At 43.1% G+C, this 13,246-nt stretch overlaps 1 long non-coding RNA gene across 1 annotated transcript; it reads left to right on the top strand.

Moving 5' to 3' along the window:
* The first annotated feature begins 383 nt into the window (after positions 1-383).
* On the top strand, positions 384-3,144 carry LOC139062385 (uncharacterized). The gene is made up of 2 exons (XR_011515957.1): positions 384-2,987; positions 3,057-3,144. It is a non-coding gene; the product is annotated as an uncharacterized lncRNA (long non-coding RNA).
* The last annotated feature ends 10,102 nt before the right edge of the window (positions 3,145-13,246 follow it).

The following is a 13,246-nucleotide window of genomic DNA, read 5'->3' as shown; positions in this document are numbered from 1 at the left end:
AAATAAAATATGAATCATTCTGTGCAAAAAGCCTGAATGACTAAAACGCCAGTGTGAAGCATCAGCGTCAGCAGAGCTAAGTGAGCAGAGACCATCGTTTGAAAACTTCAAGAATGAAAATAGCGAAAAAGAAAGAATAGGAGGAAGAGGAGGAGGCGGTGTGTGTGTGTGTGTGTGTGTGTGGGGGGGGGGGGGGGGTGATGGTAGACAAGAGCAAACTTCAAAACTTTGAATCAAAGGGTGCGAATAGCAGATCTTTTCTGAGCCTTGGGCTGGGATGGGAGGGGAGGATCAGTGCATGGGGGAGGAGAGAACAGAGCCTAGGGGGGAGTCTTTGATGGGGAAGCGTGACATGAGCACATTTAGGAAGGAGGGGTAGCAGCAGTACTCTTACACCAGATACATGTGTCAGACACCTGACCTCTGGATCGGTGCGGTTCTGACCCAGACAGTTTGGATTAGACTTAAATGATCTGGTCTGTAAACTTCTTTTTACTTGTGTGGCAGATTTGAATGCTGACTTTAACCTGTTGGATAAACCATCCGTTTTATTTAAAATCAGTGGTTTAAGGATGTTCATGAGCAGCAGAGGTGGTACCCGGACCGGGCTTAGACTCCTTCATCCTGCCCACTTCCACTCCCTCCCTTTAGATGGCCTCTAAAACAGCTCTTGCTTGGGTTTGGGCTCTTTGTTGATGCTGTTTTCACTTTTTCCCCCATCCTTTGTAACTCCTACTCTGTCTCTTTTTTTCTCCAGGGAAACACTCTTTGGTACAAGAGATTAGAGCGGGTGCTGCTTAGCAACTGAATAAAAATGGCAGCTATAAAAGGGGCACTCTCACTCCCCAACGTCTGACCTATATAATCTCAAGCCTCTGATCGTGCAACATAACAACACGATAAAAGGCCTGCTGTGATTTAACCCTCAAACAAGTGCTTGCCGTCGCTGACCTCTCCCTCAAAGGACCATCTCACTTGCTGCAGAACACCAAAGGCTGACTTGTGAATCCTTGATGGTGCCTAATTAGCACGGAGGAAGAGGCTGTGATTACGACTGGAAATGAGACGAGTATTTTTGAGGAGGTGGCAGCGGAGTGGCAAAGGAGATTACCAGTGATCACAGCAGCGCTGTGGCTTCAGAGAGCGCTAGAACCTCTTTCTGTTCCTCGATTAATCTCTCCTTCAGCCACAGGCAGACTGAGCTCAGGAGTCTGTACAGAGACATGAGGAAGCTTTACTTCACTATCGTCTGCTCGTTGATCAAAGGACAAGAGAAAAAGAGGAAAACAATCAAAAAACGAAATGAAAAATATATTTTTATTGAAACTTTCACTTTCTGCAAACTGCAGTTTGTGATGCTTCCAGCTGTGTGCATCTTGAATGTAGCACGTTTACACTAGCACAACGTGACTCACAAGAAGAGCTTTGCAGGAACACACTTTGGAGGCTAAATGCAGCTTTTCACTATAAAACTGAATAATCTTAGCCTAGGGAACTAGACCAAGTTCTTGCTTCGCAAAGTTTGGTCTAGGAACACTCCACTGGAACCTCTGCAGCCCGTAACAGCATTCTGGCTAGCCAATCACAACTCTCTAGAGGGGTTTCAAACAGATAAAGAGCTGTGATTGGTCCATAATGGTCGGCCAATCATAGTGCTCTATCTGCTTAGTGAACAAATCACAGAGCTTCATCCGCTTTGCGGGCCAATCAGGGCACTCTATGTGCCTGGTGGGTGGGATGATGCAACAGAGTGAAACAAGATGGCGACAGCTCGTTTGAAACGGCTTTTACATCAGTTTTGGACTATTAGAACTTGGGCTTCGTTAGAATCAGGAGCAGATAGATGTATTTAAGTGCCTTTTTTTTTTAGAAAAAATTATGTTTTCTTCTTCCGCAACTGCGGACCGCCTCATTTACCTATAGCTGTTGCAGTGAGTATGTCACATTCATTGTCCAGTAGCATGCGGAGATCGTTTGAAAGACAACGATAGAACCCGCCCCACAATCGAGAGCCGTCAATGGAGCGTTGCCAGACTAAATAATACATTTATTTAGTCTGGCTTGCCAGGCTAGAATAATCTGGCTTGATTCTACTCAGGTGAAAAACTAAAAAAATGCAATTAACAAACAATTGTAAAGCATATGTTTATCATTGTTATTAATGTTCACACTACCTCCCATCAGCAGTGAGTGACTCGTTGTGGTGCCATAAATTGAAGAATACCGCCCATCACCATTTAAAACAAACAGTAAAACAGCCATATGGTAAACCTGGCAGCAACACAGGAATTTGAAGTCACAGCAAATGGAAGACATTTTCTCAGTTACACCTTTAAGATGGTTATTTAATCTGTTCTCTGAAATAGGAATTTTGGTATTCCATGTTGGAATTTGACTCAGAAGTTCCGACAGTAGAGTATGGATGATAGATAGCATTGCAGCCTTCTTCCTTTTATTAAAGTGAAGCAACACGATCCTGTTGTAATGAGCCGGGGTCAGTACTCTGCCCATCATCTCATCATCTCTGAGTTTTTGCCTGCAGGAGAGGGAGCGCAGCTGATCCGCATCAGACTGATCAGTTGGGCGGCTTTAAAAGGAGGAGGAATATCCTCATTCGACGCCGGATCATTATCTACTGCCTGGCAGACTCTAGCTTCTTGTTGTTTTCGAACCTCGTCTTGTTTTTGAACCTTTGAGACTTTGGAACTTGTTTTAACCTGTGCTCGTTTTTCTCTGCTTGGACATTCACCTACAGACTTACCATCGTTGGATCCATTCCCGTCTCCAAGCCATAGGATTATTCACCGGTTTGCTGCCTGGATTACGACTCCACCCAGCTGCCCCGCTCTCCACCGATTACGCTCTCTCTCCTCTGCCTCATCTTCATCCACCTCGTCCGTTCCGCTCACCCACCCCGATATCACAAGTCTTCTCTGGATATCACCCCGGCTCATCTCCCCTCCGCATTCATCCCGAACTTCCTCATCGTAAGTTCCGCCCACAAACATTTCCTCAGAACTACAACTCCCATTACTCACCTCTGGTCTTCCCCCTAGTTACCGCTTCCGGACTCGTCCTCCCGTTGGATCTCCAGAACGCCTTCAGTTCACCTCCACATTTAAATAAATTATTGTTCTTCCTTTACATCATCTCCGTGCTTGATTCTGTATGTCTTGGGTTAGACATCTTCCTCAAAACATGACACCTGTTGTGTGTTGCATGTCTGCTAGTTCTGCAGAGCACAATCATGGTGCATTAAGCGACTAATTACAACTAAACTTGCAAAAAGACAGCAAGATAAATCAACAAAAATAAAAAAATAAGTGAAGGAAAACTTCCAATTTCAGACTGCCCCAGGGCAGGGTGTATTTTACCATCATCAGCAGAGTATGAATGTGTGAGTGAATAAATAATGGATGGGAAGAACTTCTTTCATTAATTTCCCATTCAATTACATGGAAAGGGTGGGATATAAAAAGGTGTACTGGAGCTGTAAGGAGTTACATCAAAGACTGTTTCCCTATCATCTTAGCTACAGTTTTACCTAAAATCCATTTGTTTTAAGTAATATTTTATAGAAATGGTAAAAGAAAAGGTAGTGATCAATGTCTTGTCCTTTTCTCACTGATTACAGCAGTGGTCGTGGCTGAAAATGACCATCCCTGTGTTCAATATGAAAATAAGGCACTGTGTCACCCACAATCAACCCATTGCTTTATGGGCCTTCATGGGATTTTAAATGATAACATTCAGAGACACTGGATGTTCCAACCCCATCCTCAACATCCAACATGGCTGCCTGGCATATAAAAGTTGGTGATAGCTGCACTCACATTCCATTCTGTTAAATTAAAACAGCTGCACCAACTGATGTTTGAAACGCCGTCATGTGGGTGTGCCACGGTGGACATCAACAGTGAGTTATGAACAGAGGGCAAAAGTGGTGACTGAGATCATGGACGTAGTTTTGACTTTAGTAGTGGGGGACACACAACCGGCATGAGGACCAGGATTGGAGGGTCTTTACAGTAAGTATACAACAAATATGCATAAAACTACAGCCTAGAGGCTCTTTTATGAAATGTCGGGAATGCAGAACTGTCAAGTACACAGGTGGCTGGAACGGCCGAGCCAGTTGATGATCTTATGGAAGTTTCTAATGGGAAACAGGCTTCAACACAAGTGGTTGTTTTCTGCTTGGTCCTAGTGCTCAACCAGTGTCTATTTGATATAATGTAATATTGCGTTTGGTCGGTAAAAAGTGCAGGGGATGCTGGGTGAGCGCATGGAGTAGCAGGTCGCGCAGCTCCCACTCTCCCACCTAATCGCGGAAAATCCCTTCCATTTAACTCGATGCCTCAAATTTTCATCCCCAACGCTGTAGATGAAAGGGAGAAGAACTACGACAGGTATTAGGAAACAGGCGAAAATGTCTAAAACCCAGGAAACGACCGCCTCGGAGAACGAAGCAGCAGCCGTTCCCAGCCATGCTAGCGGCCTTGCCCTAAGTCCAGGAGGAGCAGACAGCACCGAGCTAAACGCGGTAACCGTGGGCGTGCCAAAGGCAATAGAAGATATGAGAACGGATCTAAAGGGCGACAATTCAAGATTGAAACAAGATTTCATTCAGCTCGGACAAGAACTTAGCGGTAAGCTAGATAATATCTCAATGGAGGTGCAAGGCCTGTCTCGGCGAATGGAAGAAGCGGAAACTTGAGTGACTCAGGTGGAGAGCTGGGCCGAGAAGGCAACAGAGGCACTGTGTAAATGCCTTCAGCACCAGGAGAAACTGCAGCTTAAAGTGCTTGACTTAGAATCATGATCCAGAAGAAATAATATTCGAGTCTTTGGAGTACCAGAGGGAGAAGAGGGGGAATCTGCTTCAAAGTTTATTGAGAGCCTGCTGCGGAACAACTACCGGAGACGTTTGAGCTTAAAATCCAACGTGCACACTGAGCCTTGGCAAGTAAACCACCGCCAGGGGCTCCTCCAAGGGCCATTATCGTTAACTTTTTAGAGTTCTCCACAAAGTTAACGATTCTAAGAGAGATATGGAAGAAAGGAAAGATTCAAGAGGGCACCGCAGTGGTTTGCCTTGATCACGATTATGCCCCCGAGATCGTCAAAAGACGTAAAGAATACATCGCTATAAAAAAGACACTTAAAGATAAAGGTATGCGCTTTCAGACTCCTTTCACTAACATGAAAATCCACTGGGAGTCAAGGATGCACACATATTCAAGTGCCCAAGAAGCCTACAAGGAGCTGATGAGATGTGGATTCCAAGTGAATGAACCACCGGCGATGACCATAAGAGAGGCTGACGCAGGGCTCCGCTTCCGGGAGCGGCTGGGCTGGCAGACGGTGAGCAGCGGCGGATTGGCGGCAGCTCAGAGGGCAAGGACCAGGCTGCAAGGATTCCAGAGGGATTCACTAAAGTTAGAGCGGGCGGAGATGTTTAATTCGACGAAAAGATGTTTGGACCTGTTTCTCTTTTTCCTGATCACCTGTTGTGAGGGGAGTGGTGGCTTTTCACCACACGTTGGACTCGTTGGATGGACACATCTTTATGCATGCGCCTCGTCCTCAGGGGGCCCTCTCATGCTGAGAGGCTCAACCCTCAGCTCGCCAGCGGGGCTGGAAGGGAGAAACAAATGCTCCCCCTTTGGTTGCAAGCCAGTTCAGCGAGGTTTTTTTCTCTTTCTTTCTGTTCATTGTGTATTTTTTGGGGACACTGTAAAAATCAAGTTCTTGATCAACAGGTATGTCATGTAACCTTAAAATTGCCTCTTTAAATGTTTATGGTCTGAGCAGCCCAATAAAAAGGAAAAGGGTCCTAACTAAATTTAAAAAGGAGGGAACTCAGATAGCTTTTCTACAGGAGACCCATGTGTCTAAACAAGAACATGAAAAGCTCAAGGCATTTGGATATCTAAACACTTTTTCTAGCTCCTGCAAGAACACCAGAGAAGGTGTGATGGTGGGGTGGGGGTGGGGGGTTAGGTACTGATTTCGAATTTATTAAGCTTTGAATTAATATCTGAAAAGGTTGACAAGGAATGTAGGTTTATTATTGTTAAAGAGAGAATTCATAACGTTGTGATTACTCTAGTTAATATCTATGTGCCTCCTGAGAGCGACAAGCATTTTTTGAAAACACTTTTTGACATCATAATGGTGGAAAGTGAAGGAGTTTTATTGTGTGGAGGGGACTGGAACACTATCCTAAATCTCAGCCTGGATACGACAAGCAATAAAAGGCAGAAATCCAACAGGTCCAAAGATCTGAATATACTAATTAGAGAATCAGATATGTTTGACGTATGGCGGGACTTCCATCTTAAGGAAAGAGATTTCACTCATTATTAATCAACACATAAAGTGCATTCGAGGATTGATATTTTTAATGAATGTTTTTGATAGAAGCAAAGTGAGGGAATGTACAATTGGAACGGGTGATCTATCAGACCATAACTATCTATTTAACTGTTAGTCTGTCAACCGAACCCAGAGCTACGGAATGGCACTTACAGTAAATGACGGAATTCTTAACAATGAAGCTATAACAAAGGAGATAAGAAAGGAAATTTCAGAATGCGTAAAGGATAATGATGGACAGGTAAAACCAACAATGGTCTGGGATACAGTTAAAGCGGTTATGAGAGGGAAACTGATTTTGAGAACTGCATATTTGAAAAAATAAATAAAGAGACAACAATATGATCAATTGGAAAAGCAACTTAAAAACCTGGAACTGGAATGACAGCCGAATGTCAATGATCCAAAATTAATAGATCAAATAAGAGAAACCAAGGACAGAATAAATTCAATTCAATTCAATTCAAATTCAAAGATACTTAATTAATCCCAGAGGGAAATTAGAGTTTCAGTATACACAATTCTGAGATCAGACATACATGCATATATAGACACATGACAAGAATTGGTGACTGTGGTCATTCGCAACCCAAGTTGCGCTACCTTAATAGAGATCAGAGGGTTTACGTGAGGATTGGGTCAGGTGGAGGAAAAAAAAAGGCATTTCAGAGTTACCCTCCGCAGGGAGGGCAGCTTTGCTATGCAAAAAACACCTCAGACAGAAATGCAACAGACTTCAGACATTACACAACATAAGTGTCCCCTAGGTGGGGAGGTAGGGTTGGGGACTCTCCAAACATCAGTGCATGCAGCCATGATAAGCAATGCTCGTCACCTCCGTTTGGACAGGGGAGGGAGGTCGTTGGATTTTGAGAGCACAGTGACTCCTAAAACGATTCAACGGCCTTCACCGGTCGCGGTACCACCCAGGCTGGGATAGGGAGACATAGTTGCCATGGCGACGACAGCATTCCACATTTTTTCTGAGGGGGAGTTGTCGCTTCAGCCTCACAGGCTCAAGGGCACCAGATTCAGATAAGAACTTGTTTAGGGGCCAGACAGAGATAATTTCCTCTCTGTCTTAAAGTTCTGTTGGTTCTCAACCCCTCTCAATCCAATAATGGCGTAGATTAATCTATCCCAATCCGTGCTGATCCGTCAACTTTATCCTTGATCGAATCCACCTTCTGTGCCAGAGTCTGAATCTCAGCCAAAGTTCCAAGCTTACGACTCATCTTGACAATTATATGAGTCTGTGCGTTCACAGGGTGGTGTAATCCATCCCTGAGCTCAGAGGCGGAGCTAGCCTAAATGGCGCCCTGTGCGAGAAACCCCTGTGATGCCCCCCCCCCTCCCCCCACACACACACACACACACACAAGAAAAAAAATTACACCTACAACTTTGTTTCAACTTGCGTGGAGTGTATTATATATAACAGCGTTTGCTAACCGAATACAACATCCAGCTCCTGGCCACCTTCTCACCACTTGTCAAAGTTCTACTGAAATAGTGATGATGACATCTGCCATCACCTTCATTCCTGGAAAATGTGAAAGTAGTTGGCACCTTAGTAGGTCCTCTTCGAACTAGCTCTGTGCGTATGCTGTCGGTAATTGGTGATGGCCACTTGGCTGGGTCTGAAGAAAGAGGCTCATCATCACCTTCAATGGGACTCATTGGTTGATCGTTCAGGCTTCTCTATTGACAGAAAACAGAAGCGTAACTCAACACATTGCTATGTGGACCATTTCACATATTCTATTCAAAATTCTCTAATGTTTGCAGGACACAAACACACACACACACACACACACACACACACACACACACACACACACACACACACACACACACACACACACACACACACACACACACACACTTGTGCAAAACTTACCTGACGTATCTTGTTGGGGAGATGTGGCAGCTGGCTGTCCCTCATCAAGTTCACATATACTGGTAGGTCTCTCTATTGACAGAAAATGGAAGCATAACTCACCACATGCTATATGGAACAATTCCCATATTCTGTGAAAATACTATTTAAATGTCTATAGCTAAATGTTTGCTGGACACACACACATGTGCAAAGCCCACATAAAGTATCTTCCTGGGGAGATGTGGTGCCAGCAGACTGTCCCTCCTCGAGTTCATATACTGGTCTACTGGTATGAGCAGTGGAGGTAGATGGCTGTTCCTCAGTGGCAGCTGATGTCATCCCAAAATATCTGCGTAGGGCTCCTGATGTTGCATAAAACAAACAATACAATCTTCATGTCACGTCTGTTGCTTTAGCATTTTAATTAACATGTTACAATGAGCATTTACAGTTTTCAGCAGTGGTGGAAAGAATTCGGAAAATCTGTACTCAAGTACAAGTACTGTTACACTGCTAAAATATTACTCATTTACAAGTAAAAGTACTGGTGTTAGAGAAACACTCAAGTAAAAGTACAAAGTATTCCTAAAAACCTCAGAGTATTATTTATTTTTAACGGCTGATGTCACCATCACTTCTCCAGACTGGGGCTGCCTGGAAATTGTGTGTTTTCCTTTACCAAAAGTTAAAACACCAACAATCAATTAATCATTAATAATTGATAAGATACAAAACAAGGGGTTTTCCCTAATTTTTTTTGTCATTTTAAGTTTTTATTTCCTTATTCAGCAAATGTCTCCGGCAGACAAAAAACTAAATGACAAGAGGAGCCACGACTATTGATTAAATATCCATGAATCCATTTTAACTGGTTAAATTCTTTAACTCTCACACGCTGCTTCAAGGTCACTGTGAGTTTTTAACATAGCCGCAGTGTGCAGCACACTTAACGCAACATGATGACATCATCGACTTGTACAGTACAGATGTGCTGAAAGGCGAGAGTCTCAACTTTCAGCTAAAAAAAGACCGCTCTAGCTATTATAGTTTTTATTTTATGGCAGTTTACAGTTTAAACTGGGTCTTACTAGCAGGGCACCTCCAGCGGCCCGCTGCCGCTCCGTTTTTCATGGGGTAAATAATAGCTCATTTCCCGATTCCAAAAAGAAAGGCGAATGGCGCGAGAAAGCAGGACAACCTGCCGTGGTGATCAATACTAATATCAATGTATTTCAGCAAAATTCTCGAAGACTCATTTTTATTTGATAGCGTTTAGTTATTTATCAGCCTTTCGGTTTTCCCACTCTAAAAGCTAGTTGGAAGTCGTTCTAAATACATGCAACGTAAGAAGCTAGCAAAAGACATTTGAAAGGATCATCATAGCACCATGCAAAACATACAGATTAGAGAGGTTAGTTAATCAATAAGTTGGGGGACAGGTGGGAAAAATACCAACTAAACAATAAAGACACTCATACCTGCATCTTTTCCTCGTTTCTCCTCCTCTTATCTTCTTTTTTTTTCTAAATTGGGCCCCAGATGGCTTCGACCGTTTCTTCTCCATTATGTTTGTGAGTGGTGATATGTCAAACGGTACCTGTATCCCTCCATCATCATTCTCCGAGATCCCTCCGCCCCCGCCTGCCTGATGAAGGGCGCTATAGAACGCACTATCCCACCCTGCATCCACAGAGGCGCGACGGACACAAGGGGGCACAATAAAATCACAATATAAACGCAAACAATGACCTTGTTGTGCTTTTATTACAGAAATATTATTATTATCATCACTCATCATCACTATTATTATTGTGAAGAACATGCGATTTCTATGTTTTGTTTATGTATTGGTTGATGCTAAACAAAAAAAATTAAATTAAATGAAAAAAAAAAACAGGAAATTAAATGCCACCCCCTCCAGACTGCCGCCCTGTTTGGCCGCACATGTTGCACATATCAAGCTCCGCCCCTGCCTGAGCTCCGGGATTGAGCCAATATTCCTCGACAGCTCATTAATTTTTCGGTAAGCCTGATAACCACTCAGGTCAAAAAGCAGGAAACCTGACACCAACACAATGAATATCCAGACATCTTCAGAATCCTCTATAGACAGTTGACAGAGGCAGATCAGGTTCCACTGTTTCCAGGAGTCCATAATATGCCTAGCTGGCTCTGTCCCAGAGGGGCAACCGGGAGCCTCTTCTCCCGTTCTCATCATTGAAAAATCTTGTCAATCGCGTTGAGAGACCAACTGACCAGGTCCATTTTTAGTCATTTCCAGTTTACAGAAAAAATGCAGAAGCGCCGTCCGGCCCAAGACAGACAAAGAACCTTGGGATAAGATAGGGAGGAGAGGAGGAAAAAAGCATCTGTACTCTCCAAGAGCCGGAGGAAGAAAAAAGATGAAATGAAGTAATACAGGAAGAGCTAGAGAAAAAATTAAGATTCTCAAAGCAAATATTCTATGAAACAGGTCCAAAGGCCACTAGGAAATTAGCAAGGCGTCTTAGAAAACAGCAACTGAGGCACTCTGTAAATAAAATTAGGGACCTCCTAACCAACAAGCTAATTCATGAAGAATGTAACGGAATTGAAGTGATGTAACTATCTAGAGTTGTATTTTAATACACTGTAAGTAGATCACTTGTTATAATCAGAAGATAGGCTGTTTTTATCATCATGGAGTTTAATTAAACACTCTGTATTGACTTTGAGACAAGAAAAGAGAGAGAGTTGGGATCGTTTAAGAATCTTTAATTTCTTAATTATAAATTCTTCACAATCTACCAGGACTAACTCTGTGATGGATGAAAATGGATTTGGATGTTGTGTTGGTGCGTGTGTGTGTGTGTGGTTGGTTCAGACTCCTTAGGCTGACGTCATTGAATCTGGTAGTCTTTGTTATGACTAGATATCACGAGGCTTATAAAGTGATGACATGAGCTGCTATTTTGCCGTGTACGTACCCAGTGGGGGGCCTCCCAGGTAGATCAGGAAATGCCAGGTCCAAGAACCTCGGATGTGTACTGGAGCTGTCGGAGCAGCGGTCGCAGCACTTCAAAGCCCGTCTGAAGGGTCGACCCCGGTACCAATCGGCAGCGTCAGCAGGTGCTCTTATTTTGAAAGGATGTCGTCTGGTTGTTAATCGACGAAAATCTCCAACTTCACAGTTCTTAGTTTAAAGAAGAAAACACATCTGACCAGGCTGTGCTTTTCTTTGGGATGACGGTGAATAGAACTGAAGTCAAAATGGAACTGAGCTTAAAATGGCGTTGCCTTGTTTTATATCTCTGAATTGATGATAAGTTTTAGTGAAGCGGACTGGATACTTTAAGCCAACAAGCCAGATTCTCCTGCGGCAGCCGAAAGCTCTGATTGGTTGGAACAATGTGTCATGCGTTTCTATGGAGATGAGGGTCAGTTTGTCTGTGCAGTAGTCCTGTTTTCATTAAACCATAAATCATGACATATTTATTTCACAGATCATTCACTTGATTATTATTGATCAACATCTGTTTCGAATAGCTTTAATCACAAATTAAGTATTTTGATTATTGAAAGCGTTCTTCTTCTCCTTCGGACTCTTCTTCTGGAATGTAAACAGTCTGAGGAACACCCGACCTTGGCGTTTTCAACACGGGTGTTACTGTGCACAGGGGCAGCTGTGTGGAGCTGAAAATAATGAACTTCATAACCTTACAAGAAGGTAAAATTCACAAGGTTTTTGAAGAATTCTATAAATCGCTATATACACCCCCGAAACAAGTCAACAAAGAAAAGATCAAAACCTACCTGTCTGTCTTAGAGGTGCCCTCACTAGGATTAATTCAAAACTAAGCGTTGACAGCACCTATTACACGAAAAGAGTTGGATAAAGCAATTGGAATTCTTAAATCTAATAAAAGTCCGGGCAGCGACAGGTTCCCAAATGAGTGGTTAATGATCTTTAAGGATGAGCTAGCTGAGATCTTATTAAAATCCTTTAATTGGACACTGAATAATGCAGAGATACCTCCCTCGTGGAGGGAGGCAATAATTTCAGCCCTCCCTAAAGAAGGAAGAAACCCAGAATATTGCAAATCGTACCGGTCGATTTCTGTACTAAATGTTGACTATAAATTATTTACCTCCATAATCTCCAAGAGACTGGAGTATTACCTGACAGAATTGATCCATGAGGACAAAACCGGTTTTATTAAAGGTCGCCAGTCCCACGATAGTGTAAGACGAACACTCCACATCATCGACCAGGTAAATAAGCAAAAGCCGAGTATGGTTTTAGTTAGCCTTGAAGCAGAGAAAGCTTTTGACCGCGTCAGCTGGAGCTTTCAGTTTAAAGTTTTAGAACGCCTAGGCTTCAATGATATATTTAACAGATGCATACAAGCCCTATATGACAGACCAACTGCCAGAGTTAAATTAAATGGCCACCTGACAAACAACTTTCAATTGCATAGGGGAACACGTCAGGGATGCTGCCTTAGCCCGTCTCTCTGCGTTATTTATAGAACCCCTAGTGCAGGCAATCAGGCAGAACACAGCGCTGGAAGGTGTCACCATTGCAAACACTGGGCACAAAATTGGCCTCTTTGCGGATGACATTATAATTTATCTCCAGAATCCTGATGTGACCCTCCCCAAGTTGATGAAGACCTTGACAGAGTTTGGCGCGTTATCTGGTTATCACCTGAACATCGCCAAGACACAAGCCTTGACTTTCAATTATTCTCCCAATAAAGCCATAAGAAACGAATACAAACTGAATTGGGATTCTAAGAAGCTAAAATATCAGGGGGGTGGTCGTATCTCGCGAACTGGCCAACCTGCAGAGACTTAATTTTGATAAAATGATTGACTCCATACAGGAAGATATGAGATGCTGGGCAAGGCTGTTGCTGGATTTTGCTGACAGATTAGACATAGTGAAGATGAATATCCTCCCTAGATTTCTGTTTCTTTTTATGTCCCTGCCTTTTAGAATTGCAG

This window comes from Nothobranchius furzeri, chromosome 13, assembly GCF_043380555.1.
Source record: "Nothobranchius furzeri strain GRZ-AD chromosome 13, NfurGRZ-RIMD1, whole genome shotgun sequence".
Taxonomy (NCBI): domain Eukaryota; kingdom Metazoa; phylum Chordata; class Actinopteri; order Cyprinodontiformes; family Nothobranchiidae; genus Nothobranchius; species Nothobranchius furzeri.
This window is presented reverse-complemented; position numbering and strand designations above follow the sequence as displayed.